This window comes from Anas acuta, chromosome 2 (assembly GCF_963932015.1).
Source record: "Anas acuta chromosome 2, bAnaAcu1.1, whole genome shotgun sequence".
In the NCBI taxonomy this organism is placed as follows: Eukaryota; Metazoa; Chordata; class Aves; order Anseriformes; family Anatidae; genus Anas; species Anas acuta.
In genome coordinates this window covers 64949493-64964488 of record NC_088980.1, presented here as the reverse complement: position 1 = coordinate 64964488, position 14996 = coordinate 64949493, and positions in this window count along the sequence as shown.

The window sequence follows — 14996 nt, the reverse complement described above, 5'->3', positions numbered from 1 at the left end:
CTTCATATGCAAGCTCTGCTTGCCCTACCTTGGAAACACCAACTGCGTCTGTATTATCACAAAAACAGCTTTGGGACAAAATAACTACTAATCCATGCTGTCTGCCACAACCTTTCTCAGACTTCATGGCCTCCCTCAACACAGTTCATTTTCCCATGGAGACCTTCATGCGTACCCAGATTCAATGTGTTGCCGAGGACATATTTACTATGTGCACACAACAGCCCCCAAAAATCCTTTTTTTTTTTTACTCTTGCAGTGACAATACTTTGGGGGTGTAAAACATCAATCAGACAAGACAATTGAGTGTCCTTTACCTGGACCTCCCTGGAAAGCTCCTGCCATTATCTGCTGCAAGGACGAGAGGGATATTATAGGACCTGTGGGCTGGAATTAAGCGTATGAAAAAAGGATTGTTGCTGCCTGGAAAGCTGAGATCACCATACAACCAAAAATCAAGGACCAGTCTTACAAAATGAGTCCATACCAATGGGAACTATGTTTATACATCAAGGGAACTGACAAAAATACCAGATGTGATGAAACGTTCTCGCTTACTGAGTAACAAAAAAAAGTTTTTCCTGAGTATTCGTGGGAGGAGTAGGCCCTGTCTTTCTGGACCTCAACGACACCATGTTTTTAAGAAAGCCTCGAGGAAAGCCTTTCCATTCAGTAACTGAGTAATTTTCCCCATACATTAATTAAACAAATATTATTGTTATTATTTTTTAATTATTTTATTTATATATTATTTATTTATTATTATTATTTTTGCTACTGAATATTTACCGCAATCTACAGCATAATAGTGCCTTTTCATAACATGTCCTATATTAGGTGTAAAAATATCGTACACACTCAACTTCTAAAATTTCAGCTGTAAGTAAGTGGATTTCCAGACTCCAGACCTCTTGGATAAGATTAAGTGTAGCTTAAGCATCACTTGAAATTAAAGTACTTTTCCAAGTTCAGTCTGTCTAGGCAAAGAGACTACCTGCCCCCACCCCCAAGCAAGTGATTCCTTGTGGTGTTTTTAAGAAATGCTAAGTGCAGACAGAAAGAGGAAGGTACTTGAGACTAAACAAGAAGTCATCTGCATGAAATCAGCCTGAAGAGGGTTTATCACTAGACGACTGAGTACTGCAATCTTTTTTTTTTTTTTTTCCTTCTTTCCTTTATTTTTCAGGTAATGGTGAGCTGCTGAGTGGGAAGAGTAAAAGGTGGTTTTAAATATGACCCATGCACCACCTCCAGAATGAAAAGGCCACGCCTGAGCTTTTGGCCAGCTCTCTAGGAAAGTCCCAGTCTTTCTACAAAAATCCTGCACATCACCAGCATGGTACATTGCAGCATACACGCCTTGAAGATGTGTCATCCCCAGTAGCGCAGACTTGCTACTGTGGGTCAAACTGCTTTGACAAGCCTGGTCTCTCTGCAATCCACACTGTGCAAACTGCATGTGCAAAAATCCCTCACTCCAGAGCTCCTGCTGACAACCTGCACTTTTTCTGTCTTCTTTAAGACACAGTGCAATGCAGGGATTTCAAGGATTGTCAGCGTAACATCATTTTTTATGCCATGTATTCACAAGTTGTTATATAGAATTTGCTATTTATGTGCAAGGCCCATTTGCTCAATTTTTGAGCATCTGTGTGCGGTTAATAGCATCAAGAGGGTTTCCAGACATTGGTCTCTGCAACACAGAACTGTTGTAATTTCTTCTCAGAGCAGAAGTGGCAAATATTTGAAAACTTGTTATAAACCAGAATAATCAGTTCTGTTTGGTTTGCATTCACAGGAAGAGCTCTGTTGCAATTGCCCTTTAAAATGTTCCAGCCTACATGAACCACATCAGTTCCCTAGGTTTCTGCTCATAGAAACACTGAATCACAGAACTGTCTAGGTTAGGAGAGACCTCCAAGATCACCTAGTTCAACCTCTGACCTAACACTAACAAGTCCTCCACTAAGCCATATCACTAAGTTCAATATCTAAACGTCTTTTAAAGACCTCCAGGGATGGTGACTCCACCACTTCCCTGGGCAGCCCATTCCAATGCCTAACAACCCTATCAGTAAAGTTCTTCCTAATATCCAACCTAAAACTCCCCTGGTGCAACTTTAGCCCTTCCTCCCTCGTCCTGTCACCAGGCATGTGGGAGAACAGACCAACCCCCACCTCACTACAGCCTCCTTTAAGGTACCTCTAGAGAGCGATAAGGTCTCCCCTGAGCCTCTTCTTCTCCAGGCTGAACAAGCCCAGCTCCTTCAGCCGCTCCTCATAAGACTTGTTCTCCAGACCCCTCACCAGCTTCATCGCCCTTCTCTGGAATCACTCGAGCACCTCCATGTCCTTCTTGTAGCGAGGGGCCCAAAACTGAACACACTCTTTGGGCCTGGCTATCCAGCCAGTTTTTAACCCAATGAAGTGTACGCCAGACCAAGCCATGAGCAGCCAGTTTCTTGAGGAGAATGCAGTGGGAAACGGTATCAAAAGCCTTACTGAAGTCAAGGTAGACCACATCCACAGCCTTTCCCTCATCCACCAAGCATGTCACTTTGTCATAGAAGGAGATCAGGTTCGTCAAGCAGGATCTGCTTTTCATAAATTCATGCTGACTGGACCTGATTGCCTGGTTGCCCTGTAAGTGCCATGTGATGACACTCAAGATAATCTGCTCCATGAACTTCCCGGGCACTGAGGTCAAACTGACAGGTCCATAGTTCCCTGGCTTTACCCTCCAGCCCTTCTTGTAGATGGGCGTCATGTTTGCTAGCTGCCAGTCAACTGGGACCTTCCCCGATAGCCAGGACTGCCGATAAATGATGGAAAGAATCATCTTATACATTGCGCTCCTGGAGGTATTCTTTACACCATTTGAGCCTGAATGAAAGCCCGCTGGTGTCACTTTAAGTCCCTCTATTGAACTTTCAGTTAACTGCAGCCTTTATTCAGAGACACAACTTCTCTAGAAAAGCCTCTGCAGCAGGAAACTGGTGTTATCACACTACCCATCTCTATAGTTCAGTCACCAACCAATTAGCCCGTAGATCTAAACATTGGGATATGCAGGCAATGGAGAGAAGCTGCAGGTCCCCTACAAGAATCATAGAATCATAGAACCATAGAATGGGCGAATTGTTCACCCATTGTATGATGTTTTTGTGAAGTTGTATGCTGGACATTTTGTCCAGCAGGATCCTATGGGAAACCATGTCAAAAGCCTTGCTGAAGTCCAAAAAGGTCACATCAGCTGGTTTCCCTTGGTCAACTAGATGGGTGATCTTGTCATAGAAGGAAATCAAATTTGTTAGGCAGGACCTACCCCTCATGAACCCATGTTGGCTGGGACCAATGACTGCATTGTCCCCCAGGTGCGCCTCAATAACTTCAAGAATCACCTTCTCCATAATTTTACCAGGCACTGACGTGAGACTGACAGGCCTGTAATTGCCAGGGTCTTCTTTCTTACCCTTCTTGAAAATTGGCACATTTGCCAGCTTCCTCAGAGAGGGCAGAGTACACCTCCACGAGTCAATTTCCCTCTCTGACTCCCTGATGCTCCTGAGCCTGCTCACCTCCTCCTGAAGCTCCTCTACCTGGCTGAGCAGCTCTTCGACCTGGGCACACCTCCCACAAGCATACCCCTCACTGCTGCTGTCGGATACTGACAGAAGACTCGGACACACCCTGCAGCCCAAGACCTGGACGGCGCTGTGTTTCCCCGAGCCCTGCATCTGAGCAGCCACATCGGTGACTGCAGCTGGAGAGGCCACAAGAGATGCGGAGGCCATGTTTTTCTGCCTGGTTGACACCATGGTCAGGCTTCTTGCAAGCAGGCTACCAGTACCAGTACCGAAGGCAGAGACCACTGCAGAGGAGCATCGAGCAGCCCTGCCCGCGCGAACTGCCGTGCCCCGCCCTGTTTGCCCGTCCTGGTCGCCGCGCTCCCCAGGGGCGGCTTTTGAACGGCCGGGGAGGGGGCGCTGCTGGCTCCACCCGCACTTTGTCAGCTTCCCTCGTGAGGGCTGCCGGGCCTTGGTGGCTCCCTCAAGTGGGCTCGAGTGGCGTGGATGCCAAAAAAAAAGTCCTGCCCGCCTCCACTCCCCGCTCAACTGCAGCACGCGTCTGCCCCGGAGCGGATCGCCTCGGCAAGTGGCCACTTAAAAAAAACCCCTTATCTCTTTTGCAAGCCTCATCTCTAGGTGGGCTTTAGCCTTCCTTGTCTCATCCATGCAGGCCCTGACAACATTTCTATACTCCTCCCAAGAGGACAGGCCCTTTTTACACATTTCATAGTCCTTACTCTTCCTTTTGATCTTATCAATGAGCTCCTTGCTCATCCACGCAGGTTTCCTGCCCTCCTTCCCCAATTTCCTACTCTTAGGGATGCACCAATCCTGAGTTTGGAAGAAGTGCTGTTTAAATGTAGCCCAGCTCTCACATGCACACTTGCCCTCTAGCAACCTAGCCCATGAGATACTCCCAGGCAGGTCCTGGAAGAGGTCGAAGTTGACTCTCCGACAGTCCAGGGTTGCAATCCTGCTTTTAGCCTTACTTCTTCCACCAAGTTCTATCTGGAACTCCACCATCTCATGGTCGCTGCATCCCAAGCTGCCCCCAACCTTCACATCCCTAACAAGCCCATCCCTGTTGTTAAGGACAAGGTCCAGGAGCACACCCCGTCTCGTCGGCTCCTCCACCACCTGTGTCAGAAAATTATCTTAAGCACATTGAAGGAACTGTTTGGACTGCGTGTGCCTGGCCAAGTTGCTTACCCAACAGATGTCTGGATAATTGAATTTCCCCATGAGAACCTGTGCCCGTGATCATGAGGCTACTACCAGCTGCTAGTAGAAGGCCTCATCGACCTCCTCCTCCTGATCTGGTGACCTGTAGTACACCCCCACAACAGTGTCCCCCATACCAGCCCACCCCTTAATTCTCACCCATAAGCTCTCCACTTGTCCATCACCCTCCCCCAGGTGGAGCTGGGTACAATCTTATTGCTCCCTCTGTGAGATCCCCTCACAGTAGACACAGTGTGGGTTACACAAGCTTTTGACAAGGCTGGTGCAACTGGTGCTGCTCTTGAAAGTGCCAGAAATGTGCAGTCTGTGTCAGTGCCACAGGCTGGGCCACGCAGCTGTGCTTACCAAGTAGCACAGCTGTGTGTTGGAAACAGCAAAGATGGTGAAAACAATCAATTGCAACTTCTACCTTCTGTAGTGGTTTAGTTATCTGCCAAAGTAGTTGCTGGGAGCAAAGGGGTTGACTTTTTTCACAGTCCCCACACAGGCATGGATCAAGAGGAATTGTCCTAAAGTCATGAGAATTGGACTGATGATATGTTCCAGATCACATCCCATAGAGATGGTCCTGGCAAAGCATCCACTGGTTTTTATTTTTCAAAAATTAATTTGACTTTTTTTTTTTTTTTTTTTGGGGGGGGGGGGTACAAAAAATAATTTCAAAACCAGGTTTGTAGCAACCAAAAATTGTGTGCATCCAAAAAGCCTTTGTTGATTAAGAACAAATAAAATCTGTATGTGTTTATTGAAAAGTGTTCAATATTGACAGCTGATGTGTCTGAAGTAGCATTTTGCACTGCAGAAATGTGAGCTGACTTCTGTGGTGTGTGTTTTGCTGTCCACTTTAATTTGGGCCTCAGCTGGCATAGCTCCATAAGCTCTGACCAAAAGATCTAGTAAAATCACCATCTTGCCTCTTTCTCCACCTTCTCCACACTGTTTTTTCACATGACCTGATTTAAATACTTGGTTTGGGACATAAAAATCCTTGGCATGTATTTAAGCACTTCTTTTAATTTGATGTTTTCTTCTGAGAATATATTCCACATTTCCTCTTGCCATCAAAGAGACACCGTACTTTTTTGGATTCTCTGAAGGGGCCAGGTATGAATTAGTACATGAAGTCTTTTGTTCCCCTGCCACATGAAGAATCAAGCAGTCAAAATTTACATGGAGAAATCCAGAGCAGATACAGACTGTACAGTCTATAGACTGTACACTGAACTCCATGAAAGATGGAGTACACAGAGTCTGTTTTTAAGATGCTAGTAAGGAGCTAGCCTATATGTTTTCTGCATCTTTGGTGTGAATTATTATTAGATGGGTGTGTAGTACATTTTCTGTCATCCTATTTGGCTGTTCCCTGGCTATGCTCTGGAGCAAGTCTGCCTGCTCTTCCAGTAAGGAAGCAGAGGCACAATGGGCAGACTTGCTGCTGCTTCAGCTTTGTTCCCACAGGCAATAGGAACATGACTCCTTCAAGCTATTCAACAGCACAGACTCAAGTCTGACCTCAAGCCAGGCTACAAGGTGTTCCGTATGGAGCTGCCATTCCCTCTGCTCCCCTGCCTGCACCTGTCAGTTGTGTCTTGCCATACAGATAAGATCTCCAGGTCAAGACCCATGTCTTTGTCCTGTGTAGGTGAAACAACCAAGAACAGTGGCTATGATTCACCATGGAACTGACATGCAAACATAATGAGTAAATGAGCAGTCAAAGCTAAGAATAAATTGATCCAACTGTGAGGAATGTTTTAACAATTCGTGTCCATAAAGAACAATTCTGTTTGAATCCTGTCTGCCTCTGGGCCCTGCACTGGCAATTTAATTCTTGAACCACAGATGCAGTGTGTCCCAGTCTCCCCCTCATTCTAGTCAATTTACCACGTCTTCAGAAAACACTCCTTAAATTTATGAACCTGTTTGCTTTTGTTATTCCGGACTTCTATTTCTAACAGTTACAGCCTTTTTTCCTGTCTTCTTCGAGATTAACTTAACACTGCTATAGATGTGTCTGTGAATGGCTGGGGAAGAATGTTTTAATTACTCGTGAAGCGTCAAATAAGAAAGCTGTTTGTGTTTGATGTCAGGGAGTTTCAGAACAACTGATAACAACTAGTGACTGTTATGGGATACTATGTGGATCTTTGGTATCTGGCCAGGGGGCCAAGAGATTAAGAGGAAGGAAAAAGAAGCTGAAGGACGGTTGGGAGACAAGACCTGCAGAAAGTGTTCTATAAACTTGGAATTGTGCCGAGTGAGTACAAAGGTGAGAGGAAGACTACGAGCCTTCAGCATGAAAGACCCCTACAGACCCCCAGAGTAGACGGATGCGTATGCTCCAGTAGGAGGGACTGGACCCCGGAAGCTAATTATAATAATCTATTTTTTTTTAGAAGTAGTAATGAATATGTATTAGTCTAGGAGCATAAAAATCAGCTGCTTGATGTAACTGGTGTGCGTCCTGGTGGAGCGGAGACTCCCGGTGCACCCAGCACTGTTTGCTTACCTCTATTCCTTTATATTCTTTTAATAAATCCTATTTTTTTATTTAATCCTAATTTGAATCCTGAGCCATTTATAACACAACTATGCAAAGCAACTTGCTTACTCTGTTTCCTTCAACGTGTTTCAGCCTTGCTGATGACTTTCTCTCTTTCCACATGCTTTTTCGTAGTGATGAAATACCTTTATCCTGCACATATACTGTGTTCCAGCATGAAATACTGTCTGTCAGTTTCACTTCTCTGGTATCACTTTATGAAATTAATGCTAATGTACGTAAGCTAAGGACTGGGCCTTAGGGACTATAATGCATTAATCCTACAAAATATGACTTTCTTTTTCCCCAGTCTATATTGCAACTGTCCCCTAAGCCATTGGCTTATTTAAGGTATGTAGGTTCGTGTCCATTGTGTGCAATAAATGTGATTGAAGTGACTGACAACAAATAGTTATTATAAGATCACAGGGAAAAAAAAAAAAAAAAGTTTCTGGGAGGAGACAGTAGACTCCTAGCTTTTTTTTTTTTTTCAAAAATAATTAAATAACCAGCCTCTATCAAACCAACCCGTTTTGTCAGCTTGAAATATATTTTAAGTAATGTTTATGTAAATGATCAGCTTGTTATTTCCAGTCTGTATCTCTAGATGGCACTGGAAGACAGCACATGCTGAGCATGGTGCCACTGAAGCCAGGAGAAATGACTGCAAAATTTAGATAGGTTTAGATAGAATGCAGAGGGGGAAACTTTGCTAAAATTCACAGGTGGTTGCAGGAATAACCTTTGTGAAACTGTACTCCATAAGGAACTTCTTCTACCTGAGAGGGATAGGAAGAGAAATCTGTCCTCTGATGTACCCCTTCCCTATGGCTACTGCCCACCATCTCCTAGCTCAGTGCATGCTTGCTGCAGTGCCCTGCACATGATGCGCAAGGAAGAGAGTCTCAGAGCACCACCTCAGAGAAAAGAAAGGACTCTACTGGTAGAGAAAGGAAATGACATAAATGTTTTTATTACAGGTTAGAGTCAACTAATGGCACAGTACCATGGAAAGAGGCAGACTGTGCATCTCCATGAGTTTTTGCCACCCCTGACAGCAAGCCAGTTCTGGGATGTAAACTGCCAGGAAATTACTTGGCTACTGGAAGGAAAGAGTTGCCTGTCCAATTAGTGCTCTTGGGTTTGCAGGCTCAGAGAAGTGCTGGTGTTGGGAACTGGGTTGCTGGACTGAGGTGGAGGAGAGGAGCTCAGTGCAGTTCAGGGGAATGGGAGCAACTGCATGCCAGACCCATCTGCCAACAGGAAAGAGTTGTAAGGAGACAGCATTACAGAAGCAGTCAAAACCATGGCAGATGTCAGCAGAGGCCCCACTAAGGATCAGAGGTTTGTGTGGCTGACAGCCCTCCCCATTGCCACCCCAGGCTGCTGGACTCTTAAGGGTATTTGAGAATTTTAGTGTATTTGAGTGGACCTGGGTCTGGACAGTGCCTGAGGGGCCCATTCCTTTCCCAAGGCTGTAAAAGCCTGTAAAAGTAGCCCGTTAAAGATGGGGTCCTTGAATAGTCACAGCACTTTGGATTTCAGTGGGTATTTGCTCATTAAAAAGGAGTCTGGAACCAGTTTCTAACATCTGTAAATGGCTTTTATTAAAACTGTCATAGAAGAGAAAAATGTTCAGATTTGATGAGTTGGACAGTACTCCTAGGACTTTGGCAGAGAAAGCATAAAAGCTATCACCATGTGGTCTTTTAGGAAGCTTGTTTTTGTGTTTTTTTTTTTTTTTTTTTTTTTTTTTTTTTTTTTTTTTTCCGGAGCTGAAATTGTACAGAGTGATTTCTACTTCAGCACTTGATTTAGAAGCTGCTATGAATCAGTAGCAGTCTTTTTCTTGACCTTAGCAATATTCAGGTGAATAAATAGAGTTTTGAAAAATCAAAACCTCCCTTTTGTATATTAACTTTTTATTTTATTTTATTTTTTATTTTTAGGGTTGCCGGGCCCTGGCGGCTCCCTTGGCTGCCTCGAGTGACCTCGGTGCCGAAAAAAGCCCTGCCCGCCTCGTCCCCTCGCTCCGCTGCAGCACGAGTCTGCCCCGGAGCTGATCGTCTCGGCAAGATTCACAGGATCAAAAGTGTTTTCGGAGGTAGCTTTGCATTTTATCAGATTTCTAATATTCATGTCATTTCTTAACCATCCCCAAACACCCTTCCCCCAGTTGTTCTCTTTACAGAAAGAGTAGCCTTTTTTTTTTCTTTTTTCAGAGGCAGGGTTGGAAAGGAGTTGTCAAAACACAATACTCATCTGCTTGCCTTCTTCCTTTGCTACCTCCTTCAAACCATGATCCTTCGTCCCCCCTCCTGCAGCAAAAGCAGAGTGCCAAAGTGACCTCCTGCTAGTGTCACAGTGGTGCACAAGGCACCACTGAAATCCAGGCTTGAGGCACAGGGCTGGCTCTACATGCCTGCAGGGGCCTTTCCTGAGGAACCACTGAGCTAGTTGGAAAGGCACAGGGTTGGCATTTGTATATTGACAGAATGCTAGAGGCAAGAAAGGGGTGATGGAATAGGGTGGAAGGGAAGAGCTTGGTCATCTCTGCCCTTCATACGTATTCTGAAAACGTAAAATGAATGTTTCCTGGACTGAATAAATACATCTCTTCAGCATTAATGAAATACTTAAGTGTAAATAAAGTTTCACTGTCCACCCCCACCAAAGAGACCACATAATAACAGAAATAATTCTGCATAGCATAAGACTTCATTGGATGAAACAGCTTGATATCTATTTCTGTATGTATTTCTGTGTATCGTAACCCACATTTCTCAGAGCTGAGTAACTGAGGAACAGTTACTGGTAGTTTAGCAATAACGTTTAATGAGCTGAAAAAATGATCTGTTTGTAGGAGGATTAATAGCCCTCTGCACATTAACCTCATGTGGGTTGGTTAGTGAAAATAAAAAAATGTCTTACAGCATTGTCCTGCAGCATTCAGTCTTCAACTTTCAGGGTGTGTTGAAGTTTACCTCCCCATCTAGGCTTGGAGTTTGTTGCCAGCTGGGGAAATGGCAGAAAGAATGGACTTAAAGGGAGTGTTCCCCAGCATTGACACTGCAGGTGCAGTCTGTAGTCCCTGTTGTGGTATGGAAAGAGCGGTTGATATCACCATCCACCACCACCACACCACAAAATACCTTTTGGAAATGTGCATGTATAATTGTTATAGCAAAGCATGTGATCTACAGACAGCATGGCATGACAACTCCAGGAATTTGCTCTCCATCATTAAATAGAACTTCATCTTATGATTTTGCATAGGCTGAAGCATTGAAGGCTTTCATTTCCATGCCCAGGGAACGTAAAAAGCCACCTCTGTTGCAGAATTCACCAATAAAAGAGAGAGATTATTAAATCTGGAAGGGAACTGAATGACCTATTTCTAGGTTTGCACAATGAACACCTTTGATCATTTCTCTGCATGATGACTTTTCTGCAACATACTAAATAAAAAGTTGGTCTGGCAAGAGGGAAGAAATATGACTGTGGTGTAATGATCACACGGACACCAGGGTTTCTTTAGGGATCAATAACTTCAACAACCACTTTATTGAGGACAGGCTCACTTCTTATACCACTGTCTCTACCAGCGGTACTTTCCCACTAGCTATTCATTGGTTAACAACTTTGCCCAGCAACAACAAACGTTTAGCAACTTCCATGTCTTAATGGTTTGAGAACAAGCAGTTTGAGACAGCAAGGCATCTTGTGTATCATCCTTCTTTGCTCCTTCTAACTTGTTTACATTCCTCATGACTTCATCATAAGGAGTCCAATGTTATCACCAACCATGAAGCTTGTCAAGCCCCATGACAATACTCTCACATATAACAGTAGAAAAATGGACATCAGAAGGGCTTCTTCCCGACCAGTAAACCCATCAGTAGATCTCCAGTAAACATATCTGGAAAAGCTGAGCCCACACTCCATCATTCAAAGTTTTTGCCCATTAATTGAAACCCAAATTCTCTTTCAGAGCAATGGATGCAACATTGGACTAAAAACAAACCAAACCAAAACAAAACAAAACACAACTGTTTTAGGTTCCCAGATAATTCATTTCTACAGCTAGTGGTGGATGTGATATTGGTCTGTTGCAACATTTCTTTAATCGGCCCAATTCTGGCCTATATTCCTGCCAGGGTTTAGTGCAGTTTCCTTTCTACATGTCTTAATTTCTGTAGCTTTGTGTTCTCAGTTATTGCTAAGTAAAATTAGACTGCAACTTAATTAAAACAAAATCAGCAGTTCTGGTCAATTAGAATGAGCCTTAAGTGCCATGCAAATCTATTACAGTAGACAACAATGCTGAAAATAAGCACTTTGAAGTCTCTAGAAAAAGGACACCCCTGTGCCTGTGCAGTCCCATCCAGGCAGTTTAAATTCAGCATATGCAAGATACAGGCATGCACTTTCCCTGCCCTTTGCTAAGATGTGGGATACCTGAGCCCAGTTCTCTTCTTTGCCAAAGGCAAGGATTTTATGGTCTGTTGTCTTTGGTGGCTGTACCAGATGACATTTTCTTCTGCCATGAAAAAGGAAACACCAGGTTCTGGAGCCAGAAAATACTGAAAATGATGGCCAGACCCTGGTACCTCAGCAAACACAGTGCACTTGACCTGCTTGCACTAGCTGATGGTCGCAGGGGTCACTGGCATTTGCAGGGCCCACAGACTGCGGGTAACACTGCAAAGAGCTGAGCAGAAATTAGCTGGCATGTTCCTGTGCCAGGGCAGGGGAGTTGCCTTGAATCTGGTGTCCTGCTGCCACTACGTAGTTCAAAGAGTCAGTGATCTAATGGTGCTACTCCATTATACTGTAACAGCAGGAAGTTATGCAGACTGCATAGACGTTAGATGGCAGTGAAAACTGCGCTTTTCAGGAGCTCATTCAGGCAGAAATATGAATCAGCCAGGCCACAGTGGGGGAACCTGTTTGTGGAGTGAACCTGTTTAAGTTTCTCTTAAAGGCCTGCCACTGCTAGCAGGTCTCTGTGAAACAGTGCACTGCTAGGAATTGTAAGCACACCAGAACAATTGCCTGAGACCACCATGGACTAATTGCTGAAGCAAGATCATTTTAATTAGGAATCTAATAAAAATTAGTCATCCTATAAAACTATATGGAAGGACTCGGGGGATATTTTAAAGTGGTCATGGAATGCTGGTGGTAATTTGCTGCAGATGCAATGTCCTCAGGCAGGGTTATGGGTGCATGCTCCTCTGGAATTGTAGGGGCTTTGAAATTTCCCTCTGTATAAAAGGGATGCTTATTGAATTACTGTTATGGTTGTATGGTATAATGATATCTGGTCCAGGTGCATTACTGTAGCGCCCTCAGGTTGAAGTTTTACTGAGACTTTGAAAAACAGATACACTAAAATAGAAGGGCAACTGTGTCATATGGTCTGCCTTATACATGGGGAAAGGCTTCTGAGCAGATTAAAAAAAAATAAAAATCTTTCAATACTGTATAAGCCATTTGTTCACTTAGCCACAGCAGCACAGCAGAGCTAACAAAACCAAATGACTCAGAGTTTAGTTGCCATGCTAGTAAGCCTTGTAGTGCCTCTTAGGGTTTCTCTTTGGTTTTAAGTCAAAACGTCTTGCAAAGGCAAATGAGTACAGAAGATTTTGATTCTTTTGTTTACCCATTTTTGTTTTAGTCCCTCTGCTTGAATGAATGAATTCTTGATTGAATTTAACTACCTGGAGGCTAAGGCATAGGCATAGCACTGAGATACCCCAGTTTCACAAGCTACTGCATGTAAATTAAAAAAGGATACTTTTCCCTGTAGTTATAGGGCCCAATGACTATGTCTGATCTAGTTTATGCCATGCCTTGAAGCCTGGACATGTATTTCAGTTTAGCTGAAATGTGGTGCCTTACTAAGTTGCAGTCTCATGATCATGCATCTGAGTTTCCAAAGAAGAGGAGAAAATCAGACATGAAATCCCTCTGAGAAATTTTGATTGTTGTTTGCATTTTTTTAAAAGTCTACTTATAAGTCTATAGTGCCCACTGTGATGGGTATATGGCCATAGAGGTTGAGAGAAAGAGGGAGGATCAGAGGAGAATCTGCTTCTGAGATGGGCTCAAGTTTATGTGGGCCTCTGATTCCCTGCCCAAGAGCTCAGCATAGCCTCTTTGAGCGGTCCTGCCAGACTGAGGCTTCTATCTGGTTGTTCTAGGTGGGGAGATTTTGTTCAGCCCAGACAATGTCATCTACCCTCCCAGCTGTCCAATCAAGATCTCAAAACAAAGTAATTCAAGGTTTGTTTTAGGGATTGAGAAGTTTGGAAGCACTTCACATAGGAGAACCTTTTACACTGCCAAACACATTATCTGGCTAAAAGGTTTCAAAGCTCTTTTTCCAGAGGGCTATCACACAAGTTTTTGTGTGGTCACTCACCTCTGGCAGTCCATTTTCAGTACAGTTCAGCAGGAATTTTAATCTGTCTGTTCGTGCTTGGGACAGCATTTGCTGTTAAAGAACACACACAGAAACGGGCATTTGAACACTCAGATGCTGCAGTTTTATAGGAAAACAAGCCTTGAAAGATTGTTACCAATGAATTCATGACTTGTTCAGGGTAGTGAAAGGTTTTTAGCTGTTTGGCCCTTAGTGAACTAGATGGGAGTAAGAAAGCTTGCAACATTTGAAAATCAAACCTTCAGGTTTTTCCTCTGAACCCAGTGCTTCAAGCTGCTCAGACAAGGCAGTTGCAGAAATGCACTTTTATACCTGCCGAAAAGCCCTACAATGGGTAGCCAGAATGACCAGATGGTGATGCAGTTTGTGCAGTGTCCCTTGGGGAACACAACTGGTTGACACAAACCAAGGACTTGCAGGCTCCTCTTATCATTGCTGTGAGGTTCTGGGTGCCTTTGTGACAAGTCTCTGCCTGAACCCAATCTCAGAATGAAACAGGGTGAGATTTGTAAGAACCACACAAATAAATGAGGCATGCAACTATTGTCAGTAATCAGTCTACATAACATATGGATTTTAAAAATTCAGTGTTGCCTATTGTGTTGGAGAGCTCCAAACTGAACATGTACTTCTACTTTTGTTTAGCCATAAGAATTTTTAACTCATCAAAATTTCTCTTAGGAGAAATCCCTGAATTTAACATACTGTTTTCTGTCACTGAAGTGCTGGTTAATTTATGTTTGCCTTGTTATTATGTTTTCCTCAAGTACCCCATTAAAACATACTCAAGTGGTAATTAGCTTCCTGTGTTATTACTCTGGTTTCAAGCAGCATAAGTCAAAGTCTTCCTTTCTCAGCTAGACCCATTTCTTTATGGTAGAAAACTGTTTCATTATCCTTAGGTATTGCAGCAGGACAACTATGATAAATAAGAGTGCATATATGGGAATGGCATAGACATTAAATATTAATGTTAATCAAAAATGTAGCAGCAGGAAGCAAAAATAATGGCAATTTTTAGTCATAGGTGTCCTGGCGTTGTTTTGTAGAACAAGTATTTCTGGTACCTATACTTCAGGTGTCCCTTTTGTCTTAATGAGACTCTTTTTGCTAAGAACTAAGTGTTATGGGCAATGTAAGCAGAGAATAAAAGTTAGTCCTTGCCTGAAGGGCTTCCATTCTTACTGGATATAAT